We start from the raw sequence: 18398 nt of genomic DNA, 5'->3' as shown, positions 1-18398 counted from the left end.
CTTAGATGTTGACAACATTCAATAACTGATTGCCATAAGAGCTAACTGACAAAATAACTGACAAATCAAACTCATGAGAACTTTTTAAGACTCAAATGAGAAACTCTCAGTTTAGCTTTTAACACATCCTATTCAGTCTCATTTTTCTTGGATGGTTTCCTGTTGACTATCTACGGGTGCACAGATTATAAACAAACTATCAGTTGACACTCTGTTAACAAATAGGGCTGTACGTTAACTTTTTTTGCCCATAGCACTGGTGCTACAGAAGTGAATAGGTTTGTAGCACAATCCACAAAATCTCTAGCATCGGTATGTAGTTAAGCATCTACACTTTAGAAAACATTTGTCACCAGTGCTAATCTGGTAAATCATCCATAGCATAGACTGCTTTTTTTGTAGTTGGACTGTACAGCCCTGCAAATTATGGTTGAGTTTAGGGTTAGGGGTTGGTTTAGGTGATGTTCAACCATTTTTTAAGACTGAAATCAAATGTCAACAAAAAATATCTTCATGCACAGTCTCTGTAGGTGGACTATCCAAGCAAGGTGTTAACCATTAAAATGTGCTGCTGCAATACGACTGGCGAACAAAGGAGGGCAGTCTGGCTTTCCTGATGACTCTGGAAGTGGTGGCGCTCATCAAAGCCAGGCTAGGGCACGTGCTGCTCCGCTCTCAGCATCATGAACCGGTCCTTTAAACAGGAGGATGGGGGTTAATTTGAAGGCTGATTTGAAAGATTAATGCACATGTTGTGCATATTAGATGCGAAGGTTCGGTGTGACGCCATCGTCATAACGGCAGTGATGAATTCCTCACTTTCTCTCTCCTTCTTCACTCCCTCCCTCACTCATTCATTTTCTTACTGTCTCTCTCTCTCTCTTCCTCACTCATTCTCTCTCTCACTCTTCCTCACTCATTCTCTCTCTCTCCATTCCATGATTGATGAATGGCAACTAAAGGAAAATAGACAAGGGCTGGGAAGGATATTTAAACAGTCATTACGAGCACTGTGTATACACAGACACACGCTCATGCACACACGCACACATACACACACACACACACACACACACACACAAACGCACGCACACACGTAGGGACAAGACCCACTGGCACGTGGTTAGATGTAAACATGGGTATACACACACAGATGCACACACATACACGCACATACACATTCACACATACACACACCTCTACTCTTGTCAACCACTCAGCCTACCCATCACCTACACACTTTAGGCTACACACACACAGCCAATCTACCCCCTGGTATTTAATCAAACACACACATACACTCATGGGTATAGACACGCACATAGGCTACACACATGCGCACGCACACACACACACACACACACACACACACACAAGTACAGGTCATTAGCATGGTTCTCATTTGAGCTAATCACTCTATCCTGTTTGAGGGTGCCAGATTCAACTGAAGCACTGGGTATCCAGCTGAGAGAGCGCTCTGAGTCACGCCGACCAGGGCCAAAGGCCTCTGCTCTCTCCCCCACGCCTGCTGACCTTAAACAAATCCCCGCCATCATGCCCCGCTGCGCCTCCTTCCCTCAGACAGGCACCGTATCAAGGCAATGCTTTTCATAGAAGTGGTCACCGCCTGACCTTCAAAAGTCTTTGACCCACACAAAGTATCAGATATGTATGTTACTATGACTATGTAGGCTGTGTTCTATAAGTCTCTCTGTTAGGTTGAATAGTCTACAGACATACAAGTGAAGTAAACATACTGTATATGTACATTCGGTAACACTTTACTTGACGGGTGAGTTCATAACACATTCATAGCAGCTGTCATAAACTGCACATAAAGCATTCATGACTGTTTCATGAGACATGACTCAACATTCATACCAAACCATGAATGTGGAAAACAGAACGACGACAACTTGTCAAAATAAAAGTCTAATAATCGTAAAGGTAAACTAGCCTACATTCAGACAATCAGATTGACCAGTATTTGTGTAACCTGGATACCATTCATTTAAAGGAAAACCACTCGGTGAGTTGCACAGTTTTGAAAACGAACGTTAAGGGTTGTTTTAGGACATGTTTGAGTAGCCTACTACAGTATGCCCATTGCCAGCCACCCTGAGAAGTGAAAAGGCGATTCAAAACGAGTCAGAAAAGTCGAGACAGGACCAATAGTCAAAATTTCGGTGTCCACCACTCTAGTTCATCCAAAACAAACCAGAAAAGGGCCTTAAAGTGCTAAAAACCGGAATTTTCCTTTAATCTCTCCAGCCTTTGTAAATATTTCATGAATATCTTATGAAGTCTACATCGAATGTCACTTTACTATACAAGTTGTGAAGTATTCGTAATCACTGAGTTTAACACTGGGAGGTAAACTAGCCTACATTCAGCTGACCCGTATTTGTGTAACCTGGAACGGTTCGACATTCCCAGTAGCAAAAGATGAAAAATCATCTGCAAAGGTTACATCATAAAACAAATACATTTTTATGAAACAAAAATTATTTGCTTGACCATGTTCTGTCTTTTTGGCACTGGAGTAGCCCATTGACTCAGTGATCAGGTAAGAGGTTTGGAACAAAAACGGCAATGCTGCTTTGCGATTGTTGGACTTTTATTTTGACAAGTTGTCATCGTTCTGTCTTCCACATTCATGAAAGGTTTGGTATGAATGTTGAGTCATGTCTCATGAAACAGTCATGAATGCTTTATGTGCAGTTTATGACAGCTGCTATGAATGTGTTATGAACTCACCCGTCAAGTAAAGTGTTACCGTACATTCTCTTGCACTGTGAGCTATATTAAGGTTACTGTATTTCTGATTCTTTTTTTTTTTTTAATGCAGGACTTCCGTCGACTAGCTGTGTAATGCAATTGTCTTTAGCAACTTCTTAAGAAATATTACTATTGTGCTCCTGGAAATAAACGACTGGGTCACCCCGCCATTGCCCTCCCTCCTCCCTTTTTAATCAATGCTTCATCTTTTTCCCCCATCCTTGCCTTTGAAGCACAAACCTACAGCCTGGGGGTGGGAGCGGATGCAGAGAGGGGGGGCTTTCAGCAGAATTCTGTGTTTCCACCATACCGTCAGCACCTGAGCACAAACCAGGAAGAGCTACCTACTACAAACACAAAAAAACACAACAAAAAGACCACAACAATGTAAAAGAGTAGCAGAATGAGAAAAGCTATGCTTGTGTTGTGTGTGAGAGATAGATAGAGAGAGAGACAGAGAGAGAGAGAGAGAGAGTATACACACATCCATGTTTGTGGTTGTATGAGGCTCATGTATGTGGGTGTGTGGGGTGAAGAGGTGATTGCACTGCACAGAAATGCACACATCTTACGTATATCCAAGAACTCTTTCTTATCTCTGACGGAAGGTGTTAAGAACGCCTGATACCACCTTTTTTCACTCTCATTCAGTACACCACTCTTCACAGTTGATGATTGCATAATGCCAGTCATTTGTTTATAGAAACAAATCTGTTTCAATGTATTTATGTAAATGTTGTCTATTTCTCTTCTGACTGTACTCCTTTTACTTCCTGTTCATTTCCAGAATAGCTGTCATAATGAGACTCATATTTACTTCTCAAGAATTTTTATTTTGAGTGGCAGTTTACTCTTGGCTGAATTTTAATTGGTTAATAGAAACCAGGCAGTTTCAAAGTGAGAACATTGGGGCTTCAGCAGCTAGCTCTTGTTGCCAGTTAATTTAATCTTGAATTCTAAGAATAATTGGTGAGATGGGTGGATAATTCTTAGGACTGACCTGTTCTGTGAAAGACAAATTCTTCCCTTGGTGGAAACTAGAATATTGATCATGTTTAGACATTCAATAATGATTTTTTTTGTTTGTCATACACCCAATTCTCAAAATAGCAATACTATTTCTAAGTAAAGTGCTTCAACGTAATTCCCCATTGCTTTTCTTTATTGTAGTCCCGTTCCTCCCATACTAAGACCTCCTCGAGCTCTTCTGAAAGCAGCAACCAACAGCTTGCTCAATTAATAAATTAAGTACACTAAATATGGCTTACAGTCATGTTTCCTTAGCGCTACTTAATGATAATCAACACTTTACACTTTTAATTATACATTGTACTTTTTTGCAGAGCAAATGGGAAGGATTTTTCCGTCCCTGGTGAATTGTTCTCTTAAGCATTTATGATACACAGGGTGTGTGTGTGTGCGTGTGTGTGTATTTGTGTGTGTGTGTGTGTGTGTGTGTGTGTGTGTATTTGTGTGTGAGCGCACGTATATGTTTATGTGTGTGTTTGTGTGTGTGTGTGTACGCACACACATACAGTACATTTATGTCTATGTTGTATATGTATGTATGTATATATGTATATGCATATATATGTATGTTTATGTTGTATGTATGTATGTGTGTGTGTGTGTGTGTGTGTGTGTGTGTGTGTGTGTGTGTGTGTGTGTGTGTGTGTGTGAGCATGCTTGTGTGCGTGTGTGTGTGTGTGGTTGTGTGTATATCAGAGCTCTTATTTTTATTCTTAAAGTGGCAGCAAGTACTTCCCAGTCTCTGTCTTTCAGAGTCGCTCAACCTCTGTGGAGTTGAATGTTTTATTTATCTGAACTGTTTCAGCGTTCAGGGGAGACAGGTAAGACCAAGCCAAGTTTTTTCAAAAACAAAAAAAAAACATTAGCATAAAGGCCTGGAGACATGTACAAAGAGCACGTCGCATCACACTTGCACACGTTACACAGCGCCTGAAGAAACACACACACACACACACACAGGTGGAGAATCGGCTTCAGCTGCGACATGTTCACTCGTACCTCGGCTCAGCACAGCCGATGAGAGGGGGGCTGACAGAGTCAAAGAGGCTTTGTCTGTGCCGCGTAAACTGTCCCTGAAGCGGGCACTTAAGGGAGGTTGTAGAACACAGGCTTCCTTTTTTTCTTTTAGTTGTACCTTGGATCTGTATGGATGTATGTGTGTGTGTGTGTGTGTGTGTGTGAGAGAGAGAGAGAGAGAAAGTGAGAGAAAGAGTGTGGGAATTGTATTCCTCCCATCAAGTTTATATGCCATTTTTACCACGCCATTGGCCCCAGGCAACAAGTGGCTGATGAAAGACATGGCTGTTAAAGATGCCTCCTGGAGCTGTGGCCATACTTGTCTCAGGCTTGAGGTAAATGCTTCAGTAGAAAGGCTCAAAGATACCTGGGAAGAAGGCTTTGTCACCTTATGCAGGAAGACTTGTATGTGTGTGTGTCTGCACGTGTCTCTGTGTGTGTGTGTGTGTGAGTGTGTGGGAGTGTGTGTGTAAAAGTGTGTGTGTGTGTGTGTGTGTGTGTGTGTGTATGTGTGAGTGTGTGTGCAAGATTCTGAAGATGGAGACACTGATATGGGGGAACTCTCTGTGGAACTCAACATGAACCCAGCAGAGGTCCTCTCTTCTGCTCAGTTAAGTCAAGGAGAGGAGAGATGGCCCAGGATCAACATGTTCTCCTCTGATGCCCCGCCACTCAGGCAGGCGTGAAGAACATTATTTGTCTAGTCTCTTTGCCAAATAGCCGGTAATGGAAACAAATGTCTTCAAATGGAGCCCCGGCTTGTGGGTTTCCTATTGTATGTGCCGAACGCTTCTCTCCCTCATCGCCATCTGTCCAGCCCTCCGTCAGTGCATTGCATATCTGCTCCTGTATTCCCAGGAACTTGGGGAAGGTGAGAATATGTTGACAAAAGCTGCCTTGGTGAAACGCACTCCTGGTTGTTTACCAACAAATCCTGCTCTTTCCCTTCTCTCCTCTATTATCTCCTCCTCCTGTCTGATCAACACTCGCATATTGAAAAAAAAAAGTACCACTTAATTTTATTAGAGATCAAAAAGAAGGGGGACATTTTTTAATACACACAAACACACAAAACACACTCACAGGCAGAGGCACATCTGAACTCGGTGCGCTCTGCCACCTGATTGTATGAAAAAAGGATGTCAGGCTGGTGTACCGTGGTAATGCCTGTAATTATGTCGAACTCAAATAAATAAATAATTTGCCTTTCACAGGGAGAAAAGGTGACAGGTTTGCCAACAGCTTGACAAATGGAAGAATTGCTTGCAAATTCACGGTGCACGTATTAAGTAGAACTCTCCAAAGAGAGAGAGAGAGAAAGTGAGAGAGAGAAAGAGAGATAAAGTGAGTGAGAGAGAGAGAGATTCAGCAAGGGTGTGAGTTTGACAGCTCTGTGTAGCCTTCTTTCCCCTCTGTTACTCCTCTCCCCCATTCGCCTGCAGCAGAAGAGAAGAGCGCGGTTTGAAGATGATGAGGTTAGAGTTGCCGCAGACCTCGTTTTGTGCCGTGGCTTATCCGCTAGTCATTAGCGCTTATTGGTCTTGACCTCACCTGTTCGTCGACGCTGTCACTGTCGTGTGTGTGTGTGTGTGTGTGTGTCTGTGTGTGTGTGTGTGTGTGTGTGTGTGTTCGCACTTGTGTCTGTGTCTGCGCCTGCTCGCGTCGTTCACTCTCACACTTCTCTCCGGTCATGGAAGGAGACGCCAGACAAACAAAAGTGCACGGAGAAACAAGGTGAAACGCACCCATTGATGCGTTTTGTCATCAGAGTTAGTTCAGAGAGTTAGGATCATTTGGGTTTCTTATCACTCACACAAACCGAGATGTTTGCTGTGTGGTTTTTATTTATTTTTTTGGTTTAGAAGGGTGGGAGAGGAGTGTACATGGAGCAGTTGTAGAATGCTGGTGATTTTCGAGTGATTGTTTTTTCCACTAGCGGGGATGAGAAGTTAGTGTCCCAGTGGAGGTGATGTAGGCTGTAGGGATGGTGGAGGAGGACTTGACTTGAAGTAGTTGTGTGCTGCTGTCTCTACTGATATATAAAGGTCAACTTCATACGGTTTATGCAAAAGTGAGAAAACACACACACACCCAACCACAGACACAAAACACACACACACACAAACAAAATGCTGTTTTTTTCCCTCAATCTTCAACATTACCCATACAGTTATATTTTGATGCTGTTTTTAGTCTTGTGTGTATCAGTGTAACATGGATCCATTGTTGTGAAATTCTTCTTTCATAGCAACATGCACATGCCAATTAAATGAGACAATACTGATAATACAATATATATCAGAACAAAAGCATTATTGGCAATGCTATGCTTTCAGTGTTGTCTTGATTAGGGAGAAATCACATTCTAACACACACACACACACACACACACACACACACACACACACAGTGGTCCTCTACAGAGAACATTATTCTACCCCACATTTGTCAAACTATGCCTGTGCAGCATCTGTGCAGATTTTCTATTACTATTAAGTATTCACATTTACAAACTAGCCCTGTTCAGATGAAGTCTTATAAATTATAAATGCTGAAACAATTTTAAACATGTTCATTAAAGACAACGGTTTCTTTAGGAGAAAACCAGCTCATGAATATTTCTTAAAAGCAAATCTCTACACACAAAAAAAGAGAAGAGATGACTTTTCCTCGACAACTTGAACATGGGAGCGGCAGGAGCTCAGCTCAGTCATGACTGCAGACATGTGAAAGACGCACACAAGCAGACGTAAACAGAGAGAGAGAGAGGGAAAGAGAGAGAGAGAGAGAGAGAAAGACTGACACAATCGTGTGTGTGTGAGTCGTCTTGTGTCGACTGTGACGCCTTTTTTAAAGAGGGGATGGGGTGGGGTGGGGTGGGGAGGGAAGTAGATGGCTTGCGATGATGCGAGTCACTCTGGAAGTGATGCTTGCGCGGATGACACATACTATCCTTTAATCTCGGGCCCCGGCTTGTTGAGCATCAAATTGAAATATCCTGAACAGATGTAAAAACACATGTGAGACTCGACGTGCAAGCTGTGCCGAGCTTTGTTTCATCTGCTGATGATGTGAGCCTTAAGGAGATCTTTTTAAAATTTCATCACTATTCAAAAGGATAATTAATACGTACCCCCAGGCTTTGATTATGCTATACCCAATGTGTACCGCTGGTGGAAGGATAATGAGCTTCTCATCAGGGTACCCATGCTCCTCACAAACACACAGACACACACACACAGACACACACTCACACACTCACACTCACACAGACACTGCACTTGCATGTTTAAGTTAGTACTAAGGTGCGGGTGTGAGGTGTCGTCTGCCTTACGCCCCCCCCCACCCCCCCCTCTTCTTTATTTCCATTATGATGGTTAAGGGGAAGGAGGTGGAGGGGGAGGAGGATGAGATCACCAGAGACGAAGGTGTGTTGGTAGGGGGGATATTGTTTACATGGGGACCCCCTTGTCTGATTTTAACAGATGGTCTTTTCTCTACTCCCTTAGCTCCCTCTCTCTCTCTCTCTCTCTCTCTCCCACTCCTCTCTCTCCCTCCCTCCCTCTCCAACCCCAGTGATGTTGAATGCTAGGCACCACCAGGGCTTGGGAGCAGTGGAGAGATATGGAGAAAAGTGGGGGTTGTGTTTGGGGTGTGTGTGGGGAGGATTTTGGGGGGCGGGGTGTAATGAGCACTGTCTGTTTGAATGCCGCACAGCTAGGCAAGCCTAGCGCAGCCAGGCGTTCCTCCAAGGCACCTCGCTTTCAAGGCGGGAAAAATCCCTCACCTCTCACCCCACCGTTCCCTAAAACATCCCAGTTAGCAGCAATTATCCAGCCCCGTCTGCGGCCGCCAGCGTGATCTGACCCCGGTGCGGTGCTCCTCTGCGGGAGGGGTGGGGGAGCTGATGGCCCTCAGGGCCTGGTACCCGCTGGGCTAGCCTGCGCTAATGCTACCACTACTACTGCTGCTGCCTCCGTTAACGACACGCTAACAACAGTCACTTTCGTGTAAATGGCGGAGGACTGAAAACGGGGTCTTGCTCCTGAAGCAGCGTGGTGGTGCTGCCTCAGCGCATGCTGGCAGACGAGCCTGTGATTTCCCGCCTAAAATGAAAAGGAAATGCGCAAGAGAGTGTGAGAGGGAGGAGAGAGAGAGATTGAGAGGGAGGGGGTGGTAGGAGGAGTGGGAGCTAGCTAGCCTCAATTATTCTCTGAATGTGTGTAAGCATCTTAAATGAAAGCCAATGCATCATTTGTATCGTGCAGTGAAACCAGGTATATGTGTGTGTGTGTGTGTGTGTGAAGTGGGCTTTAGTTACATATTATCCTCTACATCGGTCAGTAGGTCACTCACTTTCCACTGAAAATATACCACAGTGAGTAAACTGAACAGGAGACCTTTTTATCATCCCAATGTCTTACACCATATGATTTTCAAGCGATTTCACAGTCAGAGAAAAGTGTAATGCCTGTGCAGCTCTGACCTCTCCCTCTGTAGGCAGACAGACACACATGCTGTCTGTGTGTGTGTGTGTGTGTCTGCATTTCTACATGGAAGCTGTGTTTCTGAGCATACACTCACTGTTTATGGATGTGATTGTGTGCTTTTTAGTGGAAATCAGCAGGGTTGTTTTTTACATTTCTTTTTTTTTCTGTTTTTTGTGGTTTACCCCCCCCCCCCCCAAAAAAAAAAGAAAAAAGGTACAACCCTCCCAGCATGTGGGCAAACATACAACCAGCACCCCCGCTCAGTGAAACGCAACCTAATTAATTCCTGTGGGCTCAAGAAAAAAAAACACAATAGCCAATCAACTAAGGAGTCTGCCTCTGGACTACAAACCTTGCACCCCCCCCCACACACACACACACACCTTCACAAACACACACACACACACCTACACACAACACACATGTGTTCTCACATGCATATATCCCTCCCAGTAGTCTCTCCACCTCCTCCCATTCACACAGTCTCCTGCTGATGTACGAACCTGCACTGCTTCTCCACCCTGCATCAGCTCTCCTCCGGAGATGGAAGGCTGCGCACGTGCTCTCAGGCGCTCTCAAGCAGCCGAACCTCACACAGGGAGGTGCATTGTGGGAAGGAGGAGGGCTGCGGAAAAGTCGAGCGGGCCTGTCGGCGAGCAGAGGTGGGGCACGCTGCTCTGCGCCATGCTGTGCCATACCACGCCACGCTCGCCTTGTACCAGAGACTCGGAGGCGGGTGACAGTGTTCTCTTCCAGGCTTCGGCGCAGGAGCAGACGTCGCTTCCCCCCTTCAGATGGCCCTCCTGTGGGCCTGTCTCAGTCATCAGCCAGGGTGTCATGACACTCTGGCAGGCATGCAGGAGGAGGTGTGTGTGTGGGGGGGAGGGGGCCGTCTGCATGTTTGCTGTAATATCTCATACAGAGGAGGGTCTTGGGACCCACCATCATGGAAAGAGGCCTACGGTGGAGGGAGAGGGGGATGGAGGAGGTGTACATTTTCATGCTGCGCTGCAGTTAGACATGCACACGCAACCCTGCTAATGATGCAAGGAGGTGGGGTGGGGTGGAGTGGGATGGGATCGGATGGGGGGGGGGGGCACTAAAGATGGCTCCTTGGCCTCAGGTGAAGACCCATCATCATCAATGTCAGCTGTACATTTACTGGCATCTCTGGTGAAGACCATTATGGCTTTCATTTGTGTTATACTGTATGAGACTTACATTCTGTATGAGATTTAGATTTTCTTTGTGTTGAGATAATAATAGAATATGAAAATGTCTTATCCTTTTGTGATGTACTGTACAGTACACAAGGCCCTTTTTGGATGTAAATGTCAATATAAGAGCTTGGTTTTTATTGGAGATGAATGTCAATACAAAATCCTGTTTTCATTGTGAGCTGGAAAATCTGAGGGTAGTTTGAGAGCAGGGGAGTCTGCATTTTAGCTCACACCTACATAGGGGAGTAGCTGCATTCAGTGCTTCTTTGTGAAGAGCATTGTGATGCTGTAATGTATTCCCATGTAATTCCTCTGGGCTGACTGAGGAAGAAAGACTCCATGTCATGCTTGCGGTTGCTGAAATCTCCCAAGATGCCTCTTCTATTATGCCCTTTTTTGCGGAAGCATGGCATCTGCGACAGTCTGCGTTTTTTCACACAACTTCACAGGCCACCCTCCTTCCCCCCTCCCACACTGCCTTTTTCCCTTTTTCCCTTCACATGAAAATAATTTGATCCTCGCCATCTGCCTCTGTCCGTGATGGATACATGTGTAAAGACTCGCATCTCTGACAACAAAGTGCTCTGCCTGCGAACCAGAGAGATAATAGGATGTCACTGTCGCTGCCCAAGTGCGCCCGGGTGTTTGGGCTTGGCTGAAGTGACATTTGAGGGGTCTGGGGACCGCTGGCTGACAGTACGGCAATCCGTCCGTTATCTCCCGTCTTAAAATTCAATTCTATGCTTGACACTACATGAAATTAGCTTTGGACAGATGACTGATTGGTTTTGGACTGTAAGTTTGTAGTTCACCACGAACAGACACTTGAAAGGCAGGTCTGCCGTTGCTGACAGTGTGGCAGATAGAGCACAGCTTATATTGAGCTGTTCGTAGGTCACAGCACTGAACGATAATGACATGATAATCTACTTGTCTGGCACTACCTTTAAGAGTCATTAGCGACTCATGGGAAGACATGATCTAGTGTTAGCTTAGCACGAGTCTCTGTTCACTGATTAGGGTGATGATCGATAGGTTTGGCAAGGGGCTCTGTGGTATCAAGCCTATATTTCTTTATCTGTACCCGCAGGCGATCTATAAAAATCACCTGCGGGGACAGTCTTGCCTGGTAAGACTGCAGCCTTCATGTCATTCAATTCAACCTTGCTTCTCTCTCTCTCTCTCTGCCTCTGTAAATTTGATGTCCACAAAAGGGCACCATTACACACAGAGTGTATTGACAGTTCGTCTGACTCATGTTAGGGCCTCTGCTTCTGGGATTTGTGTCCATCTCTCTCTCTCTCTCTCTCTCTTTCTCTCCCTCTCCCTCTCTTGAGCAGTATCTCTTGCACACACACACACACACACACACTCTCACACACACAATCGCTATATTTCTTTCCTCCTTCTGTCTCTCCATCTTGCTTTCTCCTCTAACCAACCTTCTCTGTCTTTATCCAGCTCTCCCCTCTCTCTATCCATCTCCCTCTCTTGTCCTCTCCATCCACCTCTCTCTCTCTCTCTCTCTCTCTCTCTCTCTCTCTCCCTCTTTCCTGCTGTCTGAGTGACAAACAATGCACAGGACCTCAGTGCTGTGGGACCCACAGACTGCGAGCAAAAAACACACAGCCCTCCTCGTCCTCTTCCCTCGATTCCCTGCTCTTTCTCTCCTTCTTTCTCCTCGGTCAATGAGTGTCAATCAGGCCCTGGCCCTGGCTCTCTCATTCTTTCCTTCCCTCCTTTGCTCCTTTGTTTGCTCGTTCCCTTTGCCCGCACGCACCCGACCGGCCAACCACGCTGCCAACAAGTCCTCGCATCCTCAGAAAACAGTTATGATTGGGCTGCTGTCGGAAAATTGATTCCCGGGTTGAAGCACTAGCACGCGGGCACGAGAGAGTGAGAGAGAGAGAAAGAGAGAGAGAGAGAGAGAGAGAGAGAGAGAGAGAGAGAGAGAGACATAGAGAGGCGAGGCCCACATCCTCTTCCTCTCCTCTGCAGGCTGTTGGGGTCCCTGCCATGGGAAGCAATTACCGCAGCATGCCAGCTGACAGGCTCATTCCGCTGCGAGCCGGGCAGGCCTGATCCTTCGGGCGCTCTCTAGGCAAATTGTATCCACCCGCACTCATCTCCAGCCTCTTACCAACTGTTGGCTTCTATCAGGGAAATAGATTGTTCCCTTTGTTCTCCCCCGTGTTTTGCGAGGAGTGGGGATGGACACACTCACACTCGTGAGGTGCTGCTTTAATTTTAATGCCCGTGCCGTCAGGCCTGGCCGGTGGGGCATCAGGAGCGGAAAGCCGAGGCTCCTGCCCTGCTGCCCTAAGAGCAGGAGGAGAGGAGAGGAGAGGAAGGCTGGACCTCCATCAACTTGACAGAAAACCAGCTGTAGCCGGCACTCCAGAGTGAAGGGTGGAATCGCTAACCGAGTTTTTTCTTCTGTTTTTTTTTTTTTTCTTTCAATTTATCAATATTTATTTTCTGTTCTCCTTGTCTGGATTTCATTCACTGAATAGGGGGATTCACTTATTGTTGGACGTCACATCATGTTTGCCATGCAGATGGACAGACACTAATGTATCTGGAGTGTCAATGTTTTTGCGTGACCTTATTAGCTTAGTTATCAGTTACAGTCAGTCTAGTGATGCCAAAAAAAGAATGCACTTGAGACTCTCTGGTTGGTCTGTTATGAGAAATACCTGCATACTTAGAATGGTCTGTAAACAATGCAAGAGTATATTTGTACAGATGTGTGTGTCTGTTCATTTCGCTTGTTATGTGATTAATGTTCCTTCATTTAAACATTTTATGCAAGTCAGAAATCATGCCAATGCTTTGATTGAGCTCACAGAAGCACATTGTTTTCTACCAAACACTTCCCCAAAGGAATGAAAGAGGGGGGAAATCAATTCTCCAGAAGTCAAACATTCTCAGGTTTGACAATGTGCCTGTGTTTCATTAAAAGCAAAGAGAACCAATTGCAACCAGATCCAAAGACTCATCTGTCAATTTAGTTATTAATTTAATAAACACATCAAGACAGGGTTCAGTGAATGCTTTAATCACTGTAATTAATGCGCGCGCTGCGCGCCACTCTCCCTCCCTTTCTTTTCCTCTTTGCCTATTCCGAGTGAGAGGATAAATAAATTAAATATATATACCGCCATCGACTAATTTTCATGCAAATAAAGCCGGAACAAAGCAGAGCGGGACCGTTAATCATTGCCAGCGCTTCACCACAAATCCCCAATGTGCTTAAAGCTGTCCGTGGCGCAATTAGAGAGGGATAGGAAGAGGGGAGTGAAAGAGAGGGGGAACTGGGGAGAAATGTAGCAGCTTCAGCGCGCGCAGGGGGAGACAGAAACGGCTGTCACTTACTCATTGTCAAATTAATTCAGCCTTTTTTTCGCGCCGCCCTTGCACTGTCACCTGCTCTTGTCGCTGCTGTGTGCCGGAAGGAAAAGCCTTCCTCTCGCCAGGACGGCTGCGATAATGGGAAGAAAGAGAGCGCGAATGGTAACAGCAAAAACATCTTACACTTCTTTATAATTACCTGACCTGTTGCTCGGTGTCAGCGAGCTGCAAAACACCCCGGCTGCATGTCAGGCGTTGTATGGGCAAGCTCGTCTTTGATCAGGGCACGCGCTGCAGATGTCAGCATTAGGGGTGTGCAGTCGTCTACGATAATATCCTAATTGTAGTTTTAACGATGTGTGAGCTGACATGATCTAGTACTTTTCTAAAACCATGGCCGGTTCGCAACGAGGAAATTGCTGGCTCCGCACACAGTGCATGACATGCTATCAAGCAGTAGACATAATGCTGTGTGTGTGTGTGTGTGTGTGTGTGTGTCAGGTCAGGTGATAGTGAAGACGGAGTTGTAATTGCACAGGAGTGAAGCGTGAGTATGAAGAATTCAGCCATTATCTCTAACGTGTCCTAAAAGTCTAATGTAACCTTACATTCAAACAGAACTTTACAACTTTTACAGGAGTTTTTTTTTTATTCATGAGGTCCATTCCTCTCATAATTGTGTTGCAGAATTTGTAGCCTGAATGGACACATAGATGAACGATTAATTACAGAGCACCAATGCACCTGACCAGGTAGGCCCACACTACACTGTATATAGACTAAATATTAGGCCCAATGTTCAATATATTGTCAAGCTTATAGGCCTTGCTAGCATAAGAGGCTATTCCAAAGGCCTGCATGGGCCTGCTGGATGGAGCATAGCTAAGCTGTGAGGTGCATGTAGTAAAGAGACATCGGACTGTTGCTGTTGCTGCAATGACATGACTAAAAGGTGTATATTGCTATCAAAACAGCTAAACTAGGTCATTGTGCTCAAAGCTGTAAAAGTCAGTACAACAGTAGAGCCTACAATCTGTTGAACACATAAAACATGTCTAAGCATACACACTAAAAGGCCACCATCCTCCTTTTGACGTCTGTGTCCATGCAATGCAATTTATCACTGGTAGCTCTGCTAGGCTTAGCTAAATCTGAGAAATAATCCAGCTTGACCACAAGTTTCTGATTACCATCCGCCTGCCCTGGTTATAACCTGGAGACATGGAGAGAAGGGAATATTCTTTTAAAATCCCATTATAAGTATATATACTCTTTTGATCCCGTGAGGGGAAATTTGGTCTCTGCATTTAACCCAATCCGTGAATTAGTGAAATACACACAGCACACAGTGAACACACAGTGAGGTGAAGCACACACTAATCCCGGCGCAGTGAGCTGCCTGCAACCACAGCGGCGCTTGGGGAGCAGTGAGGGGTTAGGTGCCTTGCTCAAGGGCACTTCAGCCGTGGCCCACTGGTCGGGGCTCGAACCAGCAACCCTCTGGTTACAAGTCCAGAGTGCTAACCAGTGGGCCATTATTCAGTGCATGATTGAAATGTGTGTCTCTGTATTCTAGCGGTGTGGTTAGCTGCTTGCTGTGATAACAAGGTGTGACAAACTGTATCCACAATAGCCTCAAATGAACTGGTCAAATGCAAGTGTTGTCATTTATTTATCACAACAGTATGAGTGATTTTTTCTTATGCTATAGGCTTTAAGTTTTTTTGTCACACAGATGGAATGACAAAAACGAATTATACTGTATCGCACACACAGTAGACGTCACAGCAACATCGCGTGACTCTTCTGAAGATGACTGCAGAGTCAGCAGTCGAAACTGTCAGGTATGACAAAAAACTTTAAGCCTGTAAGAAAAAAAATCACTCATAATTGTAGGCTAAATGAACGTGTTTGGGTTGTGCTGGACCCTGATGCCCCTCACATGCACATAACCACTCCAGACAATTGCTATTTCGCCAGTGAGAGGCTCACCTTGCAACCATAGGCGCCGGAAGCACAGTGGTCAGGGGGCCAATGCCCCCCCCCACTTTTGGCTCAAAATATCTTTTAATAAACAAAATCATCCACGAAAAAAAAAAAAACCTCAGCGCAAAAAACGGAGAGAGGTGTTAACCATTATAGCGGTAGTAGCCCGCATCTATTATAGCCTAAAGCTATTTGTGCAGCGTCACTGTTGAAAAACCTTGGGCAAAACCGATGAGCAAAACACCAGCAGAGCGCCCAGGCAACTCCCCCAGGGAGCAGATAGCGCTCCATTCTGAGACGTTCATTCTCAATCAATGCAACATGTGTGGAGGGATGGATTTGAAATATAGCCAAATCCAATAACATTTTATTCTGGTCTGGTATGATTGATTGTATTGTAAAGTTCCTGAGTTAAGCGTAATGTCCTCCTGTGCATCGGAGACTCCAACTCACCTCGGGATGGCTTCAAATTGTGCTTTCAATGTATCTGCGGCCTAGGCCTACTGTTCGAGGCCGTGGTTGTCATTAGCCTATATTAATTGTGAGCAATTATTGAAGTTATGAATCTGTTGGATAACCACATTGAGCCTATTGCGCGGCATGAGATTCAATTAATATTATGCGCAACGTGATATACACGAAAGATATTTCAATTAATATCATGCGCAACGTGATATATCCGAAACATGTAGCCTAAGCTACCAAGCCTTCGCAAGGTTTGTATGATATCACTTAATATTACCAGCAATGTTCAAATAGACCAGGTTAACCTATTTATTTTTATTTTCTGTGTCCCCGTTTCCCAAACCACATTTGCTGATGCAAACTTCTGCTGACAAAAAGGAGGCTGCATTTCGTGTGGACATCTTAATGCAGTTTAAGGCTGATTTATGCTTCTTACTTGTGAGCCTATGTGGGTCAGCGGCAGTCTTTTTCGCGTTCTTTACAGCAACGCCTTTACAGCAACAAGACACAATTCCTCCAACTCTAGCCTCGCCCTTTACTCATTGTCTTCATCTTTTTTTCCCCTTTTCAAAAAGTGTGATATTCATACTCAAGTCATTCGTGTTCTGTCTCCCTGTACTTTGGAGACTCCTCTGCAACTCCAGCTGAGGGGCAGTGGTTGTCATTAGCGTATAGTAAAATGTGAACGATTATTAATGATATGATAATACTGCTATGATGATACTGCTTTTATTGCACAACTAAGAATTGGGCTATTAATCGGTTACAAGGTGCTGTCATCTATCCGAAACATCTACCAAGCCATCTCTGGGTTTGTTGGGTGGGTATTGCAATGTTCAAATAAAGCATGTTAACCTATTTCATTTAATTCACTTCTGCGCCCCTTGTGTGATATCACTCAAGTCTTGCTTTAGTTAATTAGCAAGTCACTACCAGAAGCTCAAAAATGCCATCATGTAAGCTACTTTCTAAATATTCAACATAATCGGAAGCAGCTGCAATTGTAACAGGACATTTTGAAAGAGACCTGCTGCGTCTACTTTGATAAGCAGCGTCATGAACCGTACTCAAATACGGTAAGTTTTCTTTAACTTCAAATAGCATAGGCTTTGTCTGTCCACTTTTGAAATTACATGCGGGGCTGAATCCCTGGCAAATGCGTGTGTGGTCCTTTCTGAAATTATTAGCGTCTGTAGGTTCGTTATCTGGCCCCTGCACTTTGAAACTCATTCCGGTGCCCCTGCTTGTACTGTAACTCACACTCTGAAAACCAGTGACTGCTGATGGTGGTGGTGCTGAAGTGGCACATTTATACAAACTAATCCAAAAGACTGCTCTGGACTGAATACCTCAGCCCAATCTCTCCAACTACCAAAAATTAAAAACAGCTTTAGCCGGCCCACACTAACAGATCAGCTCAACAGATCAAAGATAAACATAGAGCAATAAACATCACAAAAAGCACTGCAAGTCATTAGAGCCCTGCAGAGTATGAATGACACATTCACTTGCATTTGTACAGTGCATCACTCATCATCAATGGTACAGACAAATGTTATCACAGACACAGATTACAGCTAGACACATTTTCCAACATACAGTATGAGAGGTAACAATTACATTGCTATAGATGGAAATTCCTCAACCCACTACCATGCTCAAGTCTAATGGAAGCTACACCGGTCGAGTAACTGAAGTGTTCCGTTCACGACGCGTAAAAAACATTTTAAAAGACTGGCCTATTTTTTTTCCAAATGTACACGCCACTATCACATTTGGTGTATCTACTTCCTTTAATTATAGTAAGCTAATTGTTGCAGCAGATGCAACGTGAATGCTTCAGTTATGCACCTGGTGTAGCTTCCCTGTGATGCTTAGCTCTGATGTTCCCTATTGACAGAATAACCAAATAAATCGCCTGAGAAAGGAACTGGCAGACTTCATTCATTTTCATTGATCAAGCTAATTTTCACCAGAGTAGCTTAGTAGTTAGTTGTAAAGCTTAATGATAGGGCTATTGTGTAGACTTCTTGGACAACTTTGACTAATTGGCCCATTACAG

General features: G+C 44.7%; 1 long non-coding RNA gene across 1 annotated transcript in view; it reads right to left on the bottom strand.

Moving 5' to 3' along the window:
* Nucleotides 1–198: 198 nt before the first annotated feature.
* The window catches only part of LOC143099635 (uncharacterized), a 38955-nt gene continuing 20755 nt past the window's right edge, over nt 199–18398 (bottom strand). Inside the window, exon 4 of the long non-coding RNA XR_012981704.1 lies at nt 199–694. This is a non-coding gene — a long non-coding RNA (uncharacterized LOC143099635). The remainder of the gene's footprint in view (nt 695–18398) is intronic.

This window comes from Alosa pseudoharengus, unplaced genomic scaffold, assembly GCF_046254945.1.
Source record: "Alosa pseudoharengus isolate Yale_2024_CS ecotype anadromous, Long Island Sound unplaced genomic scaffold, YU_APseudo_1.1 YU_APseudo_1.1_scf_3, whole genome shotgun sequence".
Taxonomy (NCBI): domain Eukaryota; kingdom Metazoa; phylum Chordata; class Actinopteri; order Clupeiformes; family Clupeidae; genus Alosa; species Alosa pseudoharengus.
The sequence above is the reverse complement of the archived record's forward strand: the minus strand, read 5'-3'. Positions and strand labels throughout refer to the sequence as shown.